General features: G+C 38.1%; 1 pseudogene; it reads right to left on the bottom strand.

Moving 5' to 3' along the window:
* Positions 1 to 20,289, bottom strand: part of LOC105733002 (U4/U6.U5 tri-snRNP-associated protein 1-like) — a 52,077-nt pseudogene continuing 31,788 nt past the window's right edge.

Raw genomic sequence — 20,289 nt, 5'->3', positions numbered from 1 at the left:
TCACACAACTGGTTTCAGGTTCATTTGATAAAATCTATAGGCTAAATCTAATAGAAGTTCTGTCTTCTGCTTCACAGGCTGGGGACTGAAGCAGCACTGAGAGTATTCTGAAAACATAAGCACTAAAATGTGGATTTGAAATGTAGCTTCTGCACCTATGTATTCTGTTGTGGACACAGCACCAAATAGAGGCCCTGGACTTGATAAATATACTTGTCCTGAAGGAGGGCACATTGTTCTTTCAGGATGTTGCCTTTCAACTGGTATTTCAGCTCTGCCTTTAGATGGTTGTTCAAGCATTCGGTGAGGGCACTTGTGTCTGGATGTATTAGTCAGGGTTCTCTGAAGGAACAGAACTAATAAGATAGATGTATGTATAAAGGAGAGTTTATTAAAGAATATTGACTCACACAATCACAAGGTGATGTCCTACAATAATTCATCTGCAAACTGAAAAGCAAGAAAGCCAGGGCAAGTCCTAAAATCTCAAAAGGTGGGAAGCCAACAGTGCAGCCTTCAGTCTGTGGTCCAAGGTCTAAGAGTCCCAAAACTGAAGAATTTGGAATCTAATGTTCAGTGGAAGGAGGCATCCAGCATGGGAGAAATATGTAGCCCAGAAGACTAAATTTGTCTAATCTTTTCATCTTGTTCTGCTTGCTTTTATTCTGGCTGTGCTGGCAGCTGATTATATCGGGAAAGGCAGATCCACCCAGATTGCAGGTGAGTCTGCCTTTCCACTGACTCAAATGCTCATCTCCTTTGGCAACACCCTCATAGACACACCCAGAAACATTGCTATGCATACTTTAATCCAATCCAGTTGACACTCAATATTAAACATCACACTGGGTAAGAAGGACAAATTTTGAAAAAAAAAAAAAAAAAAAGGAAAAATGTTCCAAAGGACATATACAATTAAAATTTTAAATTACATATTTTAATTATCAGCATAGATAATACAGGAATTCTTGTTACCTGTCATTGCAAAGAGCTGAGTATATAAATAGCTTTAAATTTTTTGAGACATTACTGTTATCATTGAAAACTAAGACATTTAGGGTGTCCTCAATCATTGCAAGAGGGTTTGTCAAAAGATGCACATATACATGTAAGCAGTGGTGATGGTTGTGGTTTGACTGATTGAATCAATGTTTTCTGTACACTATAAATAGAAAAATAAAGCCTGGATGATAGCACATTTGTTTATAGCATGATTTACTACATATTTTAAACTCACTGTTGAGAACTAGTGCTCAAAAATGATTTCTTTCAACATATTACTGCTCATTGACAATGCATCTGGTTACCCAAGAGCTCTGATGGAGATGTACAGAATGATTAATGTTGTATTATTTATGCCTGCGGAAACAACATACATTCTATAGCCCATGGATCATGGAATAATTTTGACTTTCTTTTTTTTTTTTCTTTATAAGACAGAGTCTTGCATCTTGTGATTTCTGCACATTTTTTTATATCCTGAGACTTTGCTGAAGTTACTTATAAGTTTAAGGAGCTTTTGGGTGGAGATGATGGGGTCTTCTAAATATACAATCATGTCATCTGCAAATAGAGTCAGTCTATTTGTTAAAACTCGATGTTAAAATCCAGTACAAAAAGTCAGTCAAAAAGTCAGTCACTCCAGCAGAAGTTCTAAGGAATTCCTTTCATTGGCCAGTGGTCTTGGAGAAGGTGGGAATTCCTGCCAGTTTAAAAGTCCCGTTCTTCCACACCCCTTTGGACTCCATGTTTGGAGCCCGTTCCACAAACTCTCTCGTGGAAGCTTTCTCTCTTCTCCTATTTCTCTTTCTCTACCTATATAAATCACTTCTCTGCAAAAGCTTTTTGGGCTGGTCATTTACGAGCGCACTGCTTCTGGCATGGTCCCCTCTCTCGTTCTTGGGTGAGCGAGAGACTGAGAACCCAAAAAAACATTCTCCCAGGGGAGCTGTGCACCCCAAAACCCGGTTACACTAGAAGAGAGGACTTGAAATGTCTAATACATAGAACTGATGAATACTTGAGGTGAAAAATACCCTAAATTCCCTGACTTTATCATTGCACGTTCTATGCACATAAAAAATCATATGGACTTGATTACTATGTACAATTATTAAGTGTTAATTTAAAAAATAAGTTCTATGAAGTGCAATAAAGTGTAGCAAAATAAAATGAGATATGCCTGGAAAATGTTTTTAAAAAGGGAAATATTCATGTATTTGAGGAAAAATGATACCTTTGGCATTCATAATATAGTTGCAAAATATTCTTAAGACGTTCTCGACACCCTCCAATAGAAGAGTCACAAACCTGCTCTTTGAAGTGCAACAATTGATCTATATTATAAACTTAAAGGATGACTCTGTTTCCCCACACAAATGTTGCAGTATCCATTACAACCTGCAGTTAAGATACTACCCATTCTGCTCACACAAATCACAGTGAGTTTTAAAAGTATTCCTTTAGCCACTTTAAAAACATGAAGTGTTTTTTAAAACACTTTTCTTTTGTTTATGGCTTCTGGTCATACAACAAAATTCAAAGACTCTTATTTGACAATATTTTATAACCTCTTAATGATTGCTACTAATTTTCTTAGACTTTGAAAAGTGACTTTCTCTCTACCTAAATAACACCACCATCTTGCCTTTGTTCTTTAATGATTATGTGGTTAATTTAACTGTTTAAGCCACATTTTTACTGAAGTAACAAAATCTCAGTTACTTACAATAACATAAGTCTTTTGCTTTTGAGACTGACAGTGAGTTACAGCTTTTCTGAGCTCTGCTTACCTCAACTAAGCTCTTTTCCTTGGACCCAGGCTCAAAGAGTGCTCCTATCTGCGATGTGCTGATCTCATGTTCAGGTGCAGAAACAAAACGATGCAGAACAAAACCACAGAAATGTCCTGAATGCCTCTGCACAAGTGTGGAAAAAAATGTCTGCTCATACACTATTGGACAATCAAGTTGTGTGGTTAAGCTCAAAGTCAGAAAAATTATACTCATCATACAGGAAAATGTGGCAAGAGTGGGGAAGGAACAAAACCAGTGAATAATTAATACAGCTTACCACAGTGGAGAACATTCATTTTCCTCCAATGCAATTTCATTTATCCTCCTCTCAAAGACTCCAAAAGCTTCCTCCAGTTATTCCATCAAACTAAAATTTGTGGCCTTATGACCTGCATTAGGTTGGGATGCAGCTACACATGATCTAAGATGTGTTATCTGAAAGGATCAGGTATTGGTTTCCTCCAATCTCTCTCTCTCTTCCCTCCTCCCCCCACCACACACACACATAGAGAGAGCACATAGAATGGTGAAACAGGAACAAGACAACCACATATATTCTCAAATTCTCACATTTGGAAAGAAGAAAATAGTAGACAGATACAGGTCACTTGTGAATAGCAGTTTTGAAAATCTGGCAGAAGTTATATTCTTGATAAATGAAATAGTCTTTGCATAGGTTCTTGTTCATCCTAGAAGGAGCTCCCTGGAGCATTGGTCTCTGTGGCTCCTAACTCGGTCCTGTATGTAGTGATTTATTTTTTATCCATCTCCTTGGGTATATTTAATGAGAAAGGAAGGATATATTTTTCTAAACATGCTTCCTGTACCTAGTTATTTGAGAGCCTTTTGGGCCATTTTTTCAAACTGTGGATAGTTAAAATATTATTATTATTATTATTATTTTTTAGTCGGCATATCACTCTGTCACCCAGCCTGGAGTGCAGTGACATGATCTTGGCTTACTACAACCTCCACCTCCCTGGTTCAAATGTTCCTCCCACCTTAGCCACCAGAGTAGCTGGGACTACAGGTATGCACCAGCACACCCAGTTAATCTTCAGATACTTCAGAAAATAAAATCTAGAAACAATCTTTTTTAAAATAATTGAATACAATTAGCTCCAATTGTTTATAGCCACATGCCTCTCTCTATATGATTAAAGATATCTTTAGCTTCTCAAAATCCCATGAGATAATATCTTTGCTGTTTTTTTCTTCCTGGAGCCTTTGTGTTTGAAGAGAATTTCAAAGAGCAACATTAATCCAATCAGATATTTTAATAAAGGACGTGATGATCACATTTTTGATATTTTAAAAAATCTTTTACTACCTAGAATTGACAAGAAGTATATGTTCAAATCTGTCTTTCTAGTCCTGACTGTCTACTTCCTTTCAATTTCTTTTTTAATCCAGATTACAAAAATGCCTTTCTTTCTGAGTTAAACTAATTTTTATACTATTTATCAAAGGCAGCTAATAATAATAAACTAATGCTACCAATGCTCTATTTTGAGTAAAACCTTATTATCCAAAGCCACAAATTTATTTGACAGTTTCTGCCTTCCAAGTTGTTATAGATTTTAGTCATACACAAAGATTTTATGATACATAATATGAGTTGACATCTTAAAAAATTGAGTGGCCGTTTCTTGCTAATTTGTACCGAGAACCAAAGCTTATGTTATGTATTTTAGGTGTTTGCTGTGACAGCTCCCCATTTTTGTATCCATCTCACTGTTACGCAACTCTGACCGTAGAAACAAAAGACACCAATACTTTAAGACTGACAGAAACAAGTATGTTTCTATCACTTGCATTAAACGATGGCTGCAGATTAGATGCTGTTCTTCTGAGTTCTGCCAGCACTGCTTTTCTTCACACATCCTTTTGTTCCAGAATGCTGCTGAAGGAGGAACCCTGATAGAGGACGTGTATGCATGGCAGAGGGCAGAATTTCAAGAAACAGAGGCAGAACACATGAGTGAATTAAAAGGTTATGATTGGGCAGGTAGCATATTTCATCTGTGCACACTCCATTGCACAATAAAATCTCATGGCCAAGGTGAAGGCTAACTAGCAGTATTCCCAACCTAAAGGGAAGCATGTCATACTGTAGAGACAAACAACAATTGTGAATCATTATATATGTAATATTTCTCACCACCTGTTGTGGGCTGAATTGTGTCCCCACCCTATTCATACATTGAAGTTCTAACCCATAGTTGTTGGGAAGGGCATTCGTGCACAGTTTGTCCATCCTTGGATGGCTGCTTAAGCATGTGACATGAGCCTGGAACATGTTTCACATGGAGATATGAGCTCTCCGAGCCTTTGCTGAGTCGTGTCGCTGGCGCTCATCTTCAGGAGCGCCTCCTCCTCCAGCTTCATCCGCCGCTCAGTCTTCATCTTGCCTGAGCCCTTGTGGAGGAAACGGTGGGACAGCTGCGGAAGGCCTCCTTGGGCGTGAGTTTCCGGCCCGTCTCATCCATGTACTGGATTTTAACATCGAGTTTGTAGCCGTCCTTCTCATCGAAGTCCCGCCCGAAGCCTCGGTCCTCCTCCCGCCGGCCGTACCTGTCATCCATGGCCATGTTACCCTCGATGCAGTGCACGGCTGAGGGCAGCGACTTGTTGGGGGCCTTGACCCGGGCCGCCATCTGCACTGTGGCCTCCAGCAGCCCTTTGTTCTGACACAGGAGCAGGGCAGCCGCGAGCCCCTTATTCGCGATCGGCCCCTCGTCCAGGACGGGGGTGGAGGAGGCAGAGACATCCTGCTGCTGCTTCCCCTCGTCCGGGTTCACCGTGCTCCAGCCACCGTTCTCCTCCCCGTCAGATTCGGAGCCGCCGCGGGCCCAGCGCTCCTCGCCCAGCCAGTAGGTGGGGATCTCCCCCACGGTGCGGCAGAACTCAGGCGTGGCGTCGAACACGGTGGCCCCCTTCCGCTCGGGATCGGCAGCCTCCTCCCAGCCCCGACGGCGAGACTCTGGCTCCTTCACAGTCTCCACCACCTTCTCGCCGCCGTCTCGCAGCTGTCGCAGCGGCGCCCCTTCTCCGGCTGCTTCTGCAGCTCCAGCTCCGCGTGGTCCTCCTCCGGGACCTGCGGGGACCCCGCGGCGGAGCTCCACCCTCCTCCTCATCACTGAGGTCCAGGTTCTCCCCTGGGTGTCGTCCCACGGCAGGGGCTGAGGCACGGGCTCCTTCTCCTCCTCCACGGCGGACACTCGGGGGCGACCCCAGCCCCCCGGTCTGGAACCGCAGTCCCCATCCCGAGTCTGGTCCCCGAGAGGCAGCAGGTCATCCGCCCGCAGTACTACCTCCTCCTACTTCTTGTGGATTTTCTTCACCCTCCGCTTGGTCTTTTTAAAGGTCACCATCTCCTCAGGCGTGAGGTAGTCGGAGACCAGCCCGGGCGCCACCGAGCTCAGGGACTGAGCCTGCAGCCGCAGCTTGGCCGGGATCTCCTCCAGCTCCAGCTCCCGCAGGCCATCGGCCGCGCCGCCCTGCTCCAGGACGAAGGAGTGCGAGGCTCCCCCTCAAGCTCTTCGTTGTACTTGGACAGGACAGAGCGAGGTTTTTGCTGCACCAGGTCATCCAGGCTCCCATCCTCCGCATAGGGCAGGTTGGGCTGCTTCTTCCGCAGCTCCCCATTATCTCTGCGTGCTCCTTATCCACCGGGTTCACTTGCACCATCACGTCCTTCTCCTCCTCCTGCAGCACGCCTTTGTCCTTGAGGATGGGGACCATGGTCTCCCCTTCTCGGAAGGAATCAATGGCATGCTCCACGGTGAGGCCCTGCAGGTCCCGGGCACCATACAGGTCCTGCCGCCTCTGCCCGAACTCCTCTTCCTTATGTGAAAATTTTTTTTTTTCCTGTATTGGGTTTGATGTGTATTTCTTCGTTCCACTTACAGTGTACATCATAGAACACCTAGTGAACGCCACTGCTATATTTCTAGTGGAGAGGGAAAGGGGTCAAAATTCTTCTCCTATACATTGAGGCAGCACAAGAGGGCTGCTTGCAGACTCTCTCTCTGCATTGCTTGCGGTAACAGACTGGTTAGCCGTGAGGAACTTGTGCTCTCTACTGAAGCTGATTTTGCTGTCTCTTCCCCATGTGAGTGTTGTTCCGTACCATGCCTGTCTTTAAGCGTCTTGGAAATCCTGACACCTACAAATTATGTAGGGATTAACAACATAGAACTGATGCTTTTGATATGTTCTTTGGCATCCTTCTTGTATTAAGACTCATCAAGCCCTCAAGAAAAGGATTGCTTTTATAAATGGAACTGAGAGAGCTCCCTTGTACTTTCTGCCATGTGAAGATGCAGATAGAAGATAGTTATCCCTGAACCAGAAAGCAGGCCCACACCAGACACCAAATCTGCTGGTTCCTAGATGTTGAACTTCCCAGGTTCTAAAAGTGTAAGACATAAATTTCTGTTGTTATAAACCACCCAGTCCATGTGGGATTTTGTTGTAGGAACCCTAGTAGGATAACAAGGATACCTCCAGGACCTTGATTCTTTCTCAGTGTATGTAAAACATTGAATACATGTGTATTAACTTTCTTTCCTAATTAAGGAGATTGCTTTAGTGCAACATCAATGAGAGGAAATACCCAGTTTCTTCCTTTCTTGCCCTTCCATTGTATCTGCTTTTAATATGACCAATGTGATTTACATCTGTCTTTGTGATTGGATGTTTCTAACACCAGAATTCTATTGAAATTATTTTAAATAAAAGGGGATGATTAAAAGGAATCTCATAGCATATAGGAAGTAATTATCTTTACCCACACTGAAGTTGAGAGCTAGCTACTAAACTAGAATTGCCGTATTCTACCTACTCACCTTATTTCTTCCCTTTCATTATTATTTTTTGTCTTAGTTCACATTAGCATCTAACATTAGAATATTAGACACATTAAGGAAGGGTTATGTCTGTACCATTCATTGTTTTATTCCCTGTGCTTAGAATTCCATGAGGAATGTAGTACACACCTAATATAAATTAAAAGTAGGATGGAACAATGAATGTCTGGCTAGAGACATAACCTATAGCAAATAGTACTGAAGGTTCTCAGTAGAGAGAAGTCAGCATTGACTATTGACCTAGACTAGACAAGCTGAAGACATCTTGCTGTTAGACCCACCAGGTACTAGCTTTTTATCTGTCTTATTTCTCTATTTACCCTGTGTGTCTTACAGTTTACAAGCTGAATAATAAAGAGATCTGCTATGGTACAGAGAGAAATTATCTTTCCTCAACTCTCCGCAGTACAAAGGGCCAGTGTGTGTTGTTGGATAAATTAATTAAAAACAAAATTCCCTACCCATTTGGAAAACTTATACACAAAGATAGAAAATAAGGAAAATTGTTTTCTTATCAAATAAACATTAAGCAAGAATGACCATCATAGGCAGTCTGCTACGACACTGCAAAGACAGGACCAAATCTTACCTGTTGATACATCCATGCAGATACCACAAAGTACATACATGTTATAAAGACTTGACGGCAGCGTTTGTCATACACAGTTCATCCTAAATTCACCTGGTAATTGGAGTGACCATTTGTTACCTAAATGGCTTTATCCAAATGAACAATAAAGTTCCTATATCTTTAGAGTGGGATGCCTAAGTTAGGCTCCTGCCCTCCCTCAGAAACTGGAATAGGACCACTATTTTCTTTGATGATTATATTTCAAAGAGATAGTTCCTAGGTCTGAGAAAGGTATCCCTGCCTCATAAAGCTGATGAGAAGCTTATTTAGCTTGTAAAAGGATTTATATACATTTCAAAGAGTTAGAGAAAAATATTACAATCGTAGGTTGCTTAAGGTAAATGTTCTAATAACATTAGGAAGGGAAGGAGGAGTCTCTTCCTTTATTTTCAACATAGCTACTTAAGCCTTCTATTTTTAATTTATACTTCCCTTTACAATAGCAAACTCCTGCTATAAAAATGGCTGAGAGGTTAGGGGAAGTTCAAAAAGTAACGGTTTTGAGTTAATGACCTGGAACTAATCACATTTGGTCATTGTGTTTATGACATAAAATTACTATAAGAATAATTCATGAACTTAGGATGTTTGCTGGAATTTTCATGGGAGAATAAAAGAAAGGGCATAGTCACAGAACAGAGTTGAAGAGACACTGGGCTAAATCAATTGTTTTCAAAATTATACCTCTTAATTAAATAAAGTACACAAACCTACACACACACACACACACACAGCATGTCAGAACATATCCACAAGACCGGATAAAGCATATTTATCAACCAGGAAACTTGTGTCTATACTCGTTACTTGTTTACTATTTTACCAAAGGCAGCTGCCATTTTTTATTTTTTATGTTATTGAAAAACAGGTTAAATGTATAAATGTATATGGATGTGAAGACAATGAAGAAATAATGTTCATCATTATTCAACCAAATGCTCACCGTTTCCCCTTCAAGACTGTTAAAAGAGAGGAACTATTCTTGCTTCCTGCCCCACTCACCTAGAAGAGCCACCCCACAGAACAAGACATTGATTCCTAAATAAAAAGACATAGAAGAAGTTAAGTGAGAACTGTCTTTCTGACCTTTTTATTGTAAACCCTCAATACATAGTGTGTGTGTGTGTTTACATGAAATCCCTCATCATGTTTGTGTGAAATCAGTCAAGTGAACACACACACACACACACACACACTGAGTTGAATTTTGCAAATTTTCGGGGTTAAAACAGGTGTCACCTAGGCACACTATCTAAGAGTGAATGCTAAAACTGAATGCTAAATGTTCTTAGTTGAGAAGCTGTATCTTGCTGATAATTTATGGAAGTAGATAAGTAGAAACAGACCTTTAGGATCTCAATAATAGCTTCTAAACCCAGGATACAAACTGGCAGCTGTGATTGGAAATCCAGTGATTTCATATTTCTTTCTGGCAGAAGAACTTGATAAACAGCACAGCAATGCTGAAGGAAAATGCGGAACAGAGCCTTGATACCTGGGTGTATTTCATGAATGCTGGTTTACTGCAGGGCTTTGGACTCTCTTAGCTCGAACATGGATTTCAGTTATCATTTTTAACCTAACTCAGTTCCCACTTCAGTCTCAAAAATGTAATACTTATATTTTATAACTACTCATGGTTTCCTGATGACCTTCATCCTCAAACTCCTAGCAGCTCTGCATTCATAACAGTGATAGTTCTGCAATAAACACGTGCCTCAACAAGTGTACACCATATACAGCTGTGAAGACAATGAAGAAATAACGTACAACACTTTTGAACACAATCTGCTTAAATTACTAGGATATTATCTCCTCCACCAAAGACAATTTTCTTTACAGAATAATGTCATGGAATTGTGAAGGATAATAGGAATTATCTAGATCCAATCTCCCTAGAAGGCAGTTCCTCTCTAATTTCTGCTAATTTCAAGTGCAGAAACAATCTTATAATCTCCCAGGCTCCTTCACTTAGATGTTACCTGCAGTTTTAGTATAAAGCTGATTTGTGTTGAAAAAATTCTGACTTCTTGTAGCTAAACACCTAAGTGCTATCTGCTACATTTCTTTAGTAAAATTGCTTTATAATAAGCTTTAATTTCAGTGTTGTCTGCTAAACTGATTTCCGATTCTATAAATAAAAACCTTTGTTGATTTCATTTCCTATGGTAATAAGCTCCAGTAGAGAGTGTCTCTCATATAGTAGATGATTAACAAATATTCTGACTTGATGAGTTAATAATCTTATAAAATTGACTATATCAACTCTACAGATATTTTTGAAAATAATATGGAAGTCCTAGGAGTGTATTTTTTTCTGAATTTTGTACCAAAAATAATGTTTTTACACACTTGGTATAATTAGTTACAAAATTAATGAAATTTTTAAATTTTAGGTTGGATCGTTGGAAGATTAGAGTTGAAGATGTGGTTCACACATCAAATATTATTGTATCTACCTTGTCGATGAACCCACCTTAAACCACTTTCTTTTAATTTTTATTCATAGAAATTCTCGCATGACTCTAATTTGAGGGATCTTGGCATTAATAAATGTAACAGCTTATCACAAAGTACCTGAAATTCATTTTGGAAAAAAAAAGAAAAACAGTGAGTACATATGTATATTCAAGACAGAGATTGACATTTTTATTTCTAACTTATAATCAATAACACTTGCAAATCTAAATCTTGCTAATTGTAATATATTTAACATTGTTTAGATTCTTTCCCAAACCTCTTGTAAATCATTTAAATTACTTAGATTTCAGCATGAGTGTAACACTAGAACTTTAATAAAACTTGATAAATGCGTATTCCACAGCATTAGGCCAATTATTCACACATATGTTCATTTAAAGGCATCGTCCTCTCTGTCTTTTTAATTTCTTCTTTCAATTCCTTATCCTTTGGCCACTTTTAACAAACACAGTAAGTATTACACATATTGCTACATATTTTTCAGAAGTATTACTTATGTCATTATTGAAAGTCTGAAAAATACGAAGTGGCTTGATAAATATCTAGTAAAAAATTTTGAAAAGCTGTAATGTAAGAAACACATCAGTTATTTTCACACAACAAAATCAAAGACTCTTTCCTCTTAATAATTGGAATCATTTTTAAGAGTTTTTAAAATACATTAAGGTCTTTTATATTAGACCTTCAAAATATACTATAATTTCTAGATTTCACACTTGTGCATTTATGCAAGATTACTTGATATTAGGAAATGTATTTATTTATGTACAGGAAAATATTTAAAATTGAATAAAAGTTAATACTAACCTTTTTGAAAAGTATGGGATAATTAGAGACTGCTTTTCCTGATAACAAAAACAAATCCTTTTTCTTATCTAAAATATATTGTTTAGACATGAATTACAATTCACTAAAATCTTAGCTGGCTAGGGAATATATATAGTCCATTAACATATGTGTTCATATAAATACCCCTAACAACTTGCAAACAAAGTCCTTTAAAAAAAAAAAAAAAGCCTGTGTATAAAAATGTTAAAAGTGCCAAAGGTCAACTAACAGACTAGTTGCCCAATTCTCACTTATTTAACTAAAGAAAGAGTTCATATAAAAAAATAGTTTCAATAGTCCATTAATTTTTAATCTATGATGCTATGAAAACAGATTGTTGGAGTGACTGTCTTAAAAACTTCTCAATAAGGAGACTAAAAGGAATTCTACTTTCAGGATTAGCTAATTGTTATGTGTTGAATTGTGTTCTCTCAAATTTATATGTTGAATTTTTGATACCTCATTCCTCAGAAAAATATTTATTTGAAAATACAATCACTGCAGCTTTAATATGTTATATAAGGTCATATTGGAGTAGGGTGATTCCTAATCTATACAACTAGTGATATGGTTTGGCTGTGTCCCCACCCAAATTTTATCTTGAATTCTATCTCCCATAATCCTCACATGTCACAGGAGGGACTTGGTGAGAGGTAATTGAATCTTGGGAGCAGGCATGGGCATCCCTCCTGTTCTCATGATAGTGAGTAAGTCTCATGAGACCTGATGGCTTTAGAAAGGGCAGTTCCCCTGCACACGATCTTTTTGTCTGCCACCATGTAAGATGTGCCATTGCTCCTCTTTCACCTTCTCCCATGATTGTGAAGCCTCTCCAGCCATGAGGATCTGTGAGTCCATTAAACCTCTTTTGCTTTATAAATTACCCAGTCTCTGGTATGTCTTGATTAGCAGTATGAAAATGGACTAATATAGTAAATTGGTACCGGGAGTGGAGCACTGCTGTAAAGATACTCAAAAATTTGGAAGCAACTTTGGAACTGGGCATCAGGCAGAGGTTGGAACCACTTGGAGGGCTCAGAAGAAGACAGGAAGATGTGGGAAAGTTTGGAACGTCCTAGAAACTTGCTAATGGCTTTGACCAAAATGCTGATAGTTATATGGACAATGATCCAGGTTGAGGTAGTCCCAGATGGAGATAAGGAACTTGTTGGGAACTGAAGTAAAAGTTATTCTATTTATGCAAAGAGACTGGTGGCATTTTACCCCTTCCCTAGAGATCTGTGGAACTTCGAACTGGAGAGAGATTATCTGAAATTGGAAAATGTGTTTAAAAGGGAATCAGAGCATGAAAATTTGGAAAATTTGCAGCCTGACCATGCAGCAGAAAAGAAAAAGCCATTTCCTGGGGAGAAATTCAAGATGCTGCAAAAATTTCCATAAGTAACAAGGAACCATGGGAGAATTGGCAAGGCAAGCGGGAAAATGTCTCCAGGGCATATCAGAGAACTTCATGGCAGCCCCTCCCATCATAGACCTGGAAGCCTAGGAGAAAAAATGGTTTCCTGGGCTAGGTCCAAGATATCCTTTCTGTGTGCAGCCTTGGAACTTGGTGTCCTGCATCCCAGATGCTCTAGCCTTGGGTAGAATGGGCCAAGGTCCAGCTCAGGCCATTGCTTCAGAGAGTGCAAGCCCCAGGCCTTGGTAGCTTCCATTTAGTGTTGGACCTGCAGGTACACAGAAGACAGGAATTGTGGTTTGGGAACCAAAATCTGCCTAGATTTCAAAGAATGTATGGAAATACCTGAATATCCAGTCAGAAGTCTGCTGCAGGGGTGCAAACCTCATGGAGAACCTCTGCTTGGGGAGTGTGCAAGGGAAATGTGGGGTTGGAGCTCCCATACAGAATCCCCACTGGGCTCTGCCTAGTAGAGCTATGAGAAGAGGAGCACCATCCTTCATATCCCAAAATGGTAGATCCACTGATAGCTTTCACTGTGCACTTGAAAAAGCTGCAGACACTCAACACCAGCCCATTAAAACAACCGGGAAGAGGGCTATTCCCTGCAAAGCCATAGGGGTGGTGTGGCCCAAGATCATGGGAATGGTCCTCTTGCATCAGTGTGACTTAGATGTGAGACATGGAGTTAAAGGAGATCATTTCAGAGCTTTAAGATTTTACCGCCCCACTGAATTTTTGACTTGCCTGGGGCCTGTTGCCCCTCATTTTTGCCAATTTCTTCAATTTGAGACAGGTGTATTTACCCAGTGCCTGTACCCCCCATTGTATCTAGGAAGTAATTAACTTGCTTTTTATTTTACAAGCTCATAGATAGACAGGACTTGTCTTGTTTCATATGAGACTTTTGACCAAACTTTTGAGTTAATGCTAGAATGAATAAGACTTTGCAGGACTGTTGGGAGCCATGATTGGTTTTGAAATGTGAAGACATGAGATTTGGGAGGGACAAGGGGCAGAATAATATGGTTATGCTGTGTCCTCACCCAAATCTCATCTTGAATTATAGCTCCCATAATCCCTGTGTCATGTAAGGACCTAATGGGAAATAATTGAATCATAGGGGTGGGTTTTCCCTTGTTGTTCTCCTGAGAGTGAATTAGTTTCACAATATCTGATGGTTTTATAAAGAATAGTTCCCCCGCCCACACTCTCTTACTTGCTGCCATGTAAGGTGTGTCTTTGCTCTTCCTTCATTTTCTGCCATGAATTTGCAGCCTCCTCAGCCATGTAGAACTGAGTCAACAGTTTTTATTAAAAAAACTTCTGTTTAAGAAATAAATTACCCAGTCTAGGGTATTTTCTTATTAGCAGCATAATGAAAGGAGTAACATGTGAGGAAGGATGTGTTTGCTTTTCTTTCCACCATGACTGTAAGTTTTCTGAGGCCTCCCCAGCCATTCTGAACTGTGAGTCAATTAAACCCATTTCCTTTATAAATTATCCAGTCTCGGGTATGTGTTTATTAGCAGTGTGAGAATAAACTAATACAACTAATGTCCTTAGAAAATTGTAAAAGGCATATAGACAGGTAGACATAATGTCAACGTAAAGTTAGAGCTGTGTCTACAAGCCAAGGAATGTGAAAGATTGCCAGAAAATCACCAGAAGTAAGCGGAGAGGCATAGAACAGGTTCTTTTCTATAACTCTCAACAAAGAATCAACCCTGCTAACACATGGGTTTTGAGCTTGTAGCCTCTAGAAGTATGAGTCAATAAATTTTTGATATTTAAACTACCTATCATATAGCACTTTGTTACAGCAGTCCTGGACAATGAATACATAACGTGATTCATCATCTGTCATTGTTCTGCAGTAATTAAGCCACTGCCTACAGACAAAACACCAACGCACATTGATTATGTTTTTTCTGTTATATGTCTATTGTGATGAATTGATAATCATATATCTGCATAGTCAGTAACCTATTTATTTAGCTTTCACTTAGAGTGGGTGGTGTTTACAGCATTCTGAGTATTACTGATGTATCTGTACTGATCCAAAGATATTCTGAAGTGCGTATACATTCTCAGTTTTGCTACTTCTGAGGCAAAATACTCTATGTTTTTTGAACATTATTTTTAAGTTGAAATGCTTCTTAAGCTATAACTTTTATTGATTCAATCTTCTTTGATACAGTTTTTTCTCCTTCTTTATTGCTATATCTGACCCAGTACAAAGTGGTTCTTGGAATAATATCAAGATGATCTACCTGTGTTAGAGCTTCCTGCATCATCAGCTACAAAAGTTAAAAAATTATAATAATTTAAAAATTATGTTTGCTATGGTTTATGATGTACAAAGGGATAGACTTATTAGGCTTTTGTACCTGCATGCAAAGTTTAAAGTGATTGATGCCACATGTATGTGATGTATAAAGGTGGGTATGCTTACATATGTGTATAGATAGATAGATAGATAGATAGTTAGATAGATAGGTAAATGGAGATCTGGACCTAGATATAGATATAGATATTTTTAAATAGTCTCACAAGTTGCTTAAGTATTTTGGTTTTACTAATCATGATATGAGAAAGGATTCTTGTTTATCTCACTTTGCTTGCTTTCAGATGATATGTCTCTTTGGTCGATCCATTTTAGGTGGATGACATGATTTACTATCACACACTATGGGCTTCTTAACCCCAGAGATAGTACAAATTCCAATATGGACAACATACTTTATTGCTTTTATTATTTTAAGGGGACATTTAATACCTATTGTTTTATATTATTTTTACACAATTTCTCAGTTGGAGCATAGAGTAAACACTAAAGGATAGTAAGGAAAACTAACTGTAGTTGTTTAGGCTGGAAGTATCTTATTTAAAACAATCTGTCAATGAATTATTGTCTAGTTACTATGAAAAGCAAAATGTTAAAAGTCAGTTACAGTACACCCCGATATCACCTAGGATTCACGGATAATAGCTCTTCCCTTCACATAAGATGAAATCATCACTTAATTTATTTTGTTTCAATAACATAAAAATGTTCTCAGTATCAATGAGCATACCTCACACCCAAATCTTGTTTCTAATACCATTCTCCAATAAAAGAAATTAGGGTCCCATAGAAAAATAAGTGATTCTAGGATTGGGGCAGGAAATAGCGAAGATGTTTCTGCAACATCTCCTACTGCCAGTAAATAAAAAGAATGCATACACACATACATTCATATAATAATGGGAATATGTCAGAGAGTCATAGGAGCCAACCAAAAGAGCTCCCAAAGGCCAGAGATGGAATAATTTGAAACTCAACATTGATAAAATAGTATTGGATTAAAACTCTGTATTAGTGTGATTGGGCTATTATAACAATATACTACAGGCTGGGTAACTGAAACAACAGAACTTTATTTTCTTATAATTCTGGAGGCTAGAAGTCCCAGATCAAGGTGTCAACAGAGTTGTTTTCTGCTGAAGCATCTTTCTAGCTTGTTGATGGCTGTTTTTTGCTGCATCCTTGTATTACTCCATTTTCACTCAGCTGATAAAGACATAACAGAGACTGGGTAATTTATAAAGAAAAAGTTTAATGGACTTAGACCCACAGTTCCACGTGGCTAGGGAGGCCTCAAAATCACGGTGGAAGGCTAAATACATGTCTTATTTGGTGGCAGACAAGAGACAAATGAGAGCCAAGCAAAAGTTGAAACCCCTTATAAAACAATCTGATCTCATGAGACTTACTCACTGCCATGAGAACAGTATGGGGGAAACAGCCCCCATGATTCAACTGTCTCCCACTGGGTTCCTCACACAACATATGGGAATTATCCGAGCTACAATTCAAGATGAGATTTGGGTGGGGACACACCAAACCATATCAGTCCTCAAATGGCCTTTTCTCTGTGTGCAGAAAGAGAGACAGACAGAGACAGAGAGAGAGAGAGAGAGAGAGAGAGAGAGAGAGAGATTTTGCATTACTTCCTCTTCTTTTTGTTTGCTTTTATTTTTCTTTTGAGGAATCTTGCTCCGTCACCCAGGCTGGAGTGCAGTGACACATCTCAGCTCACTGCAACTTCCACCTCATAGATTCAAGCAATTCTCCTGCCTCAGCCTCCTAAGTAGCTGGGACAACAGGCATGTGCCACCAAGCCTGGCTAATGTTTTGTATTTTTAGTAGAGATGGGTTTCATCTTGTTTACCAGGATGGTCTCGATCTTCTGACCTCAAGATCCACCTGCTTTGGTCTCCCAAAGTGCTGGAATTACAGGCATGAGCCACCATCCCTGACCATCCTCTTCTTACAAGGACACAATAACAATTCCTATTGGATTGAGGATCACCCTATGACCTTATTAAATACCAATGGCATTTTTTTATGTCCCAATCTTCAAGTATAGTTAGGGATTAGGACTTCAAATCAAGTTAGCCTCTTTTGGACAATTCTACTATCAAAATCAAACTGTTTTCAATGAAAAGATAAAAAATAATGTTACATAGGATTTGAAGTTCATTTCGAAAGGAGAGTGCCACAATCCTTCTGAAACATCACACCGTCGTTGGCTTTATATATGCTCTATCATGGAGACTTTTATGAAGACAATCATACAAGTATTTGGAAGGAAATATTACAAGGGTATAGAAATAAAAGCATGATTCATAATAATACCTAATGCTTTCACTGTGGAGATAAATGACATATATTAAATTTTAAATTAAGGATATTTTCTTTATTTGCATGCCCTTAATGAAGGGTGGAGAAAATACACAATCAGCTATACTTACTACCTTGTTATTGAAAATGTATTTGTATGTACACCTGTTCAGACCAAGCATGTGGAACTAGCATATCTCATGGGACCTGTTTCTGAGAATGATATTTCTCTTATATTGGAATTCTCTTATGGCACAAAAGAAATATGGGGTGGGTTACTTTGTGACACAGGGAAAACTAGTATAGTGACTTGAGCAAACTATGAATGGCTCTCTCTGAGGACTATTTTTCACTACTTGCCAGAGTGTGTGGTATTACAAGATACTCTTACAAGACCACACTTAAATACATGGGCTAAGGATACTTACAACAGTAGTATCCTTAGTAGTAGTGAGTATGTCTTTATCATTTCCTATTTTGTGACTTTTGAATTTTACAAGGTATGGATTTATTTGTAAAGGTTGGTATGATTTCAAGTATAGTTAAATTAGTGGTAGATTTAAGGAAAACAGACTTTGGTAGGCTCAGACTCCAAGGAAACTCCCATCCACCATGATATTGAAGCAAGAGGCAGTTGAGGTGGAAGTGGGCATCAGGGAATGGAGAAGAATAACCTCCTTTTAAGGCAGTGTTACACTAGGATAATTAAAAAATAAAAGCCTCTAAGAATCCAATGGGTGCATTTTCTTCTGATTTCTCAGTCCTTATTGGAAGTCCCAGGATAAATTTGTGTGTGTCTCTCTGCATATACTGGAGATTTCCATGGTGGTTTTCACTTAATCTAATTTGGATTCCATAGGATAATCTTTTCTTTCTCTAAAGTGAAACTCTTACAGGGAGGTGAGCAGCTTTTCTTCTAGGCCTCTGAATTCAGCTTGAAAACTTGTTTTATTTTTTCCTTATGTAAAAGCCTAGCAATTTAAACTGTAACTTTTAAGGGACTTTGAATAATGTTTGATTCTTTCATGTTTTCATCATCTTACTTAAAAATTCCTGAGTATTAAATAATTTTTATAATTTAAAAATGTATGTGAGTTGTTGCAGTATTGTGTAAAAGATACAATTTTTTTGTATCTTTTATCGTGTGAGAGTATTGTGTAAAAGATACAATTTTTAACTTAAGTCATTCTACATTAATTATATGATTGTACATTTTAATTGGAATTACAAAGATGTTGTTCTAAAAGTCCAAATTTTCTAACACATTATAAATATGTAAAAATCCAAATTTGTATTTTTTTCTCCTGAATACAAAATTGTTAACACTGAGGATCATGTATCTTAAAGTTATGTTATCCACAAACTTCTAAACCTGTGTACTCCCAGAATTTACATGTTTTCACCCAGGTAAATCACTTGATTCAATTTTAAACTAGACTTCAAATATGTAAATGCATTTACCATTTAGTTCTAAAAATAAAACCTCTGAAATTGATGAGATATTCAGATTTATGAATCTCTTTTCATATATTTAAAGATTAATTTAAACCTGATAACATTTTTAATTTTAAAATATTTTTATGAACTTACACATGTTAAGAATTATTGAAAAGAAAATAGTAATTTGATGCAAAGTTCTACATTTCAAAGGACATACCTTCTAGGTTATCTGATTCTAGACTTTTATTATCTCTGAGCTATTTTGCATCTCTGAAAATTGTATGTAACTGAGAGCAATGCAATATGATTCTTTTTCTTTTGATCCTTAACTTCTTTTATCATTTTTTAATTTTTGCACAGTAATTCTTGTCTATAGTCATGTAAATCCTGTCCTATTAAGGTTAATTTGTCATTCCTCTCATGCTATGAAAATAAGAGCTGTTTCTCTATTTACATATTCATTTTAATATTACTTGTCTATATACTTGTCTGTTCTTTGAACTATCTTTGGAAACAGTTGGTTATAACATCTGCCTGATTTGCTCATTGATTTATGAGTAGATTAAAATCTTTAACGTATGTGCATTGTTATATCTGTACAAAAGTCATGATTTTAGCCTTTTAAGAGAATAAACTACAGATTGAACATTATATATTCACAGGCTTTGTCTTGTGTTTACAACTAATATATTATTCTATTGATATCCTTAGATCAGAAAATGTAATTCAATTGAGGCTCTCTTTAATTAAAGGAATTGAAAAAATATCTTTTTCCACCTAATATTTAGTTTATTGCTAAGGTTTGTATAACAAAAAGATTTTTTTAAAAAAGAAAAGCATACACATTTATTTAGTATAAACATGACTGAGGAGTCTTTGTAAGGAAATGAAGACCTTAAAGAAACAGATAAACTTTATACCTTTATGCTTGGATTTGATGAAGAGTGGACCATCCTGGAGAAGTATGATTGGACAAATAGGAGTTTGAAATAAAGGCAACAAAACTGGAGAACTTAGGATGGCCTGTTCGTTCAGATTCTTCTGTCTGTCCCTGTGTCTTCAGAGATAAGAATATTTCTTTCCTCATGTCCCTGTGTCTTCAGAGGTAAGAATATTCCTTTCCTCATGTCCCTGAGTCTTCAGAGATAAGAATATTCCTT

The sequence above is a fragment of the Aotus nancymaae genome, unplaced genomic scaffold (genome assembly GCF_030222135.1).
Source record: "Aotus nancymaae isolate 86718 unplaced genomic scaffold, 86718_ANA_hifiasm-v0.15.2.pri h1tg000014l, whole genome shotgun sequence".
Classification (NCBI taxonomy): domain Eukaryota; kingdom Metazoa; phylum Chordata; class Mammalia; order Primates; family Aotidae; genus Aotus; species Aotus nancymaae.
Note: the sequence above shows the minus strand (reverse complement) of the source record. Positions and strands in the feature narration are given on the sequence as shown.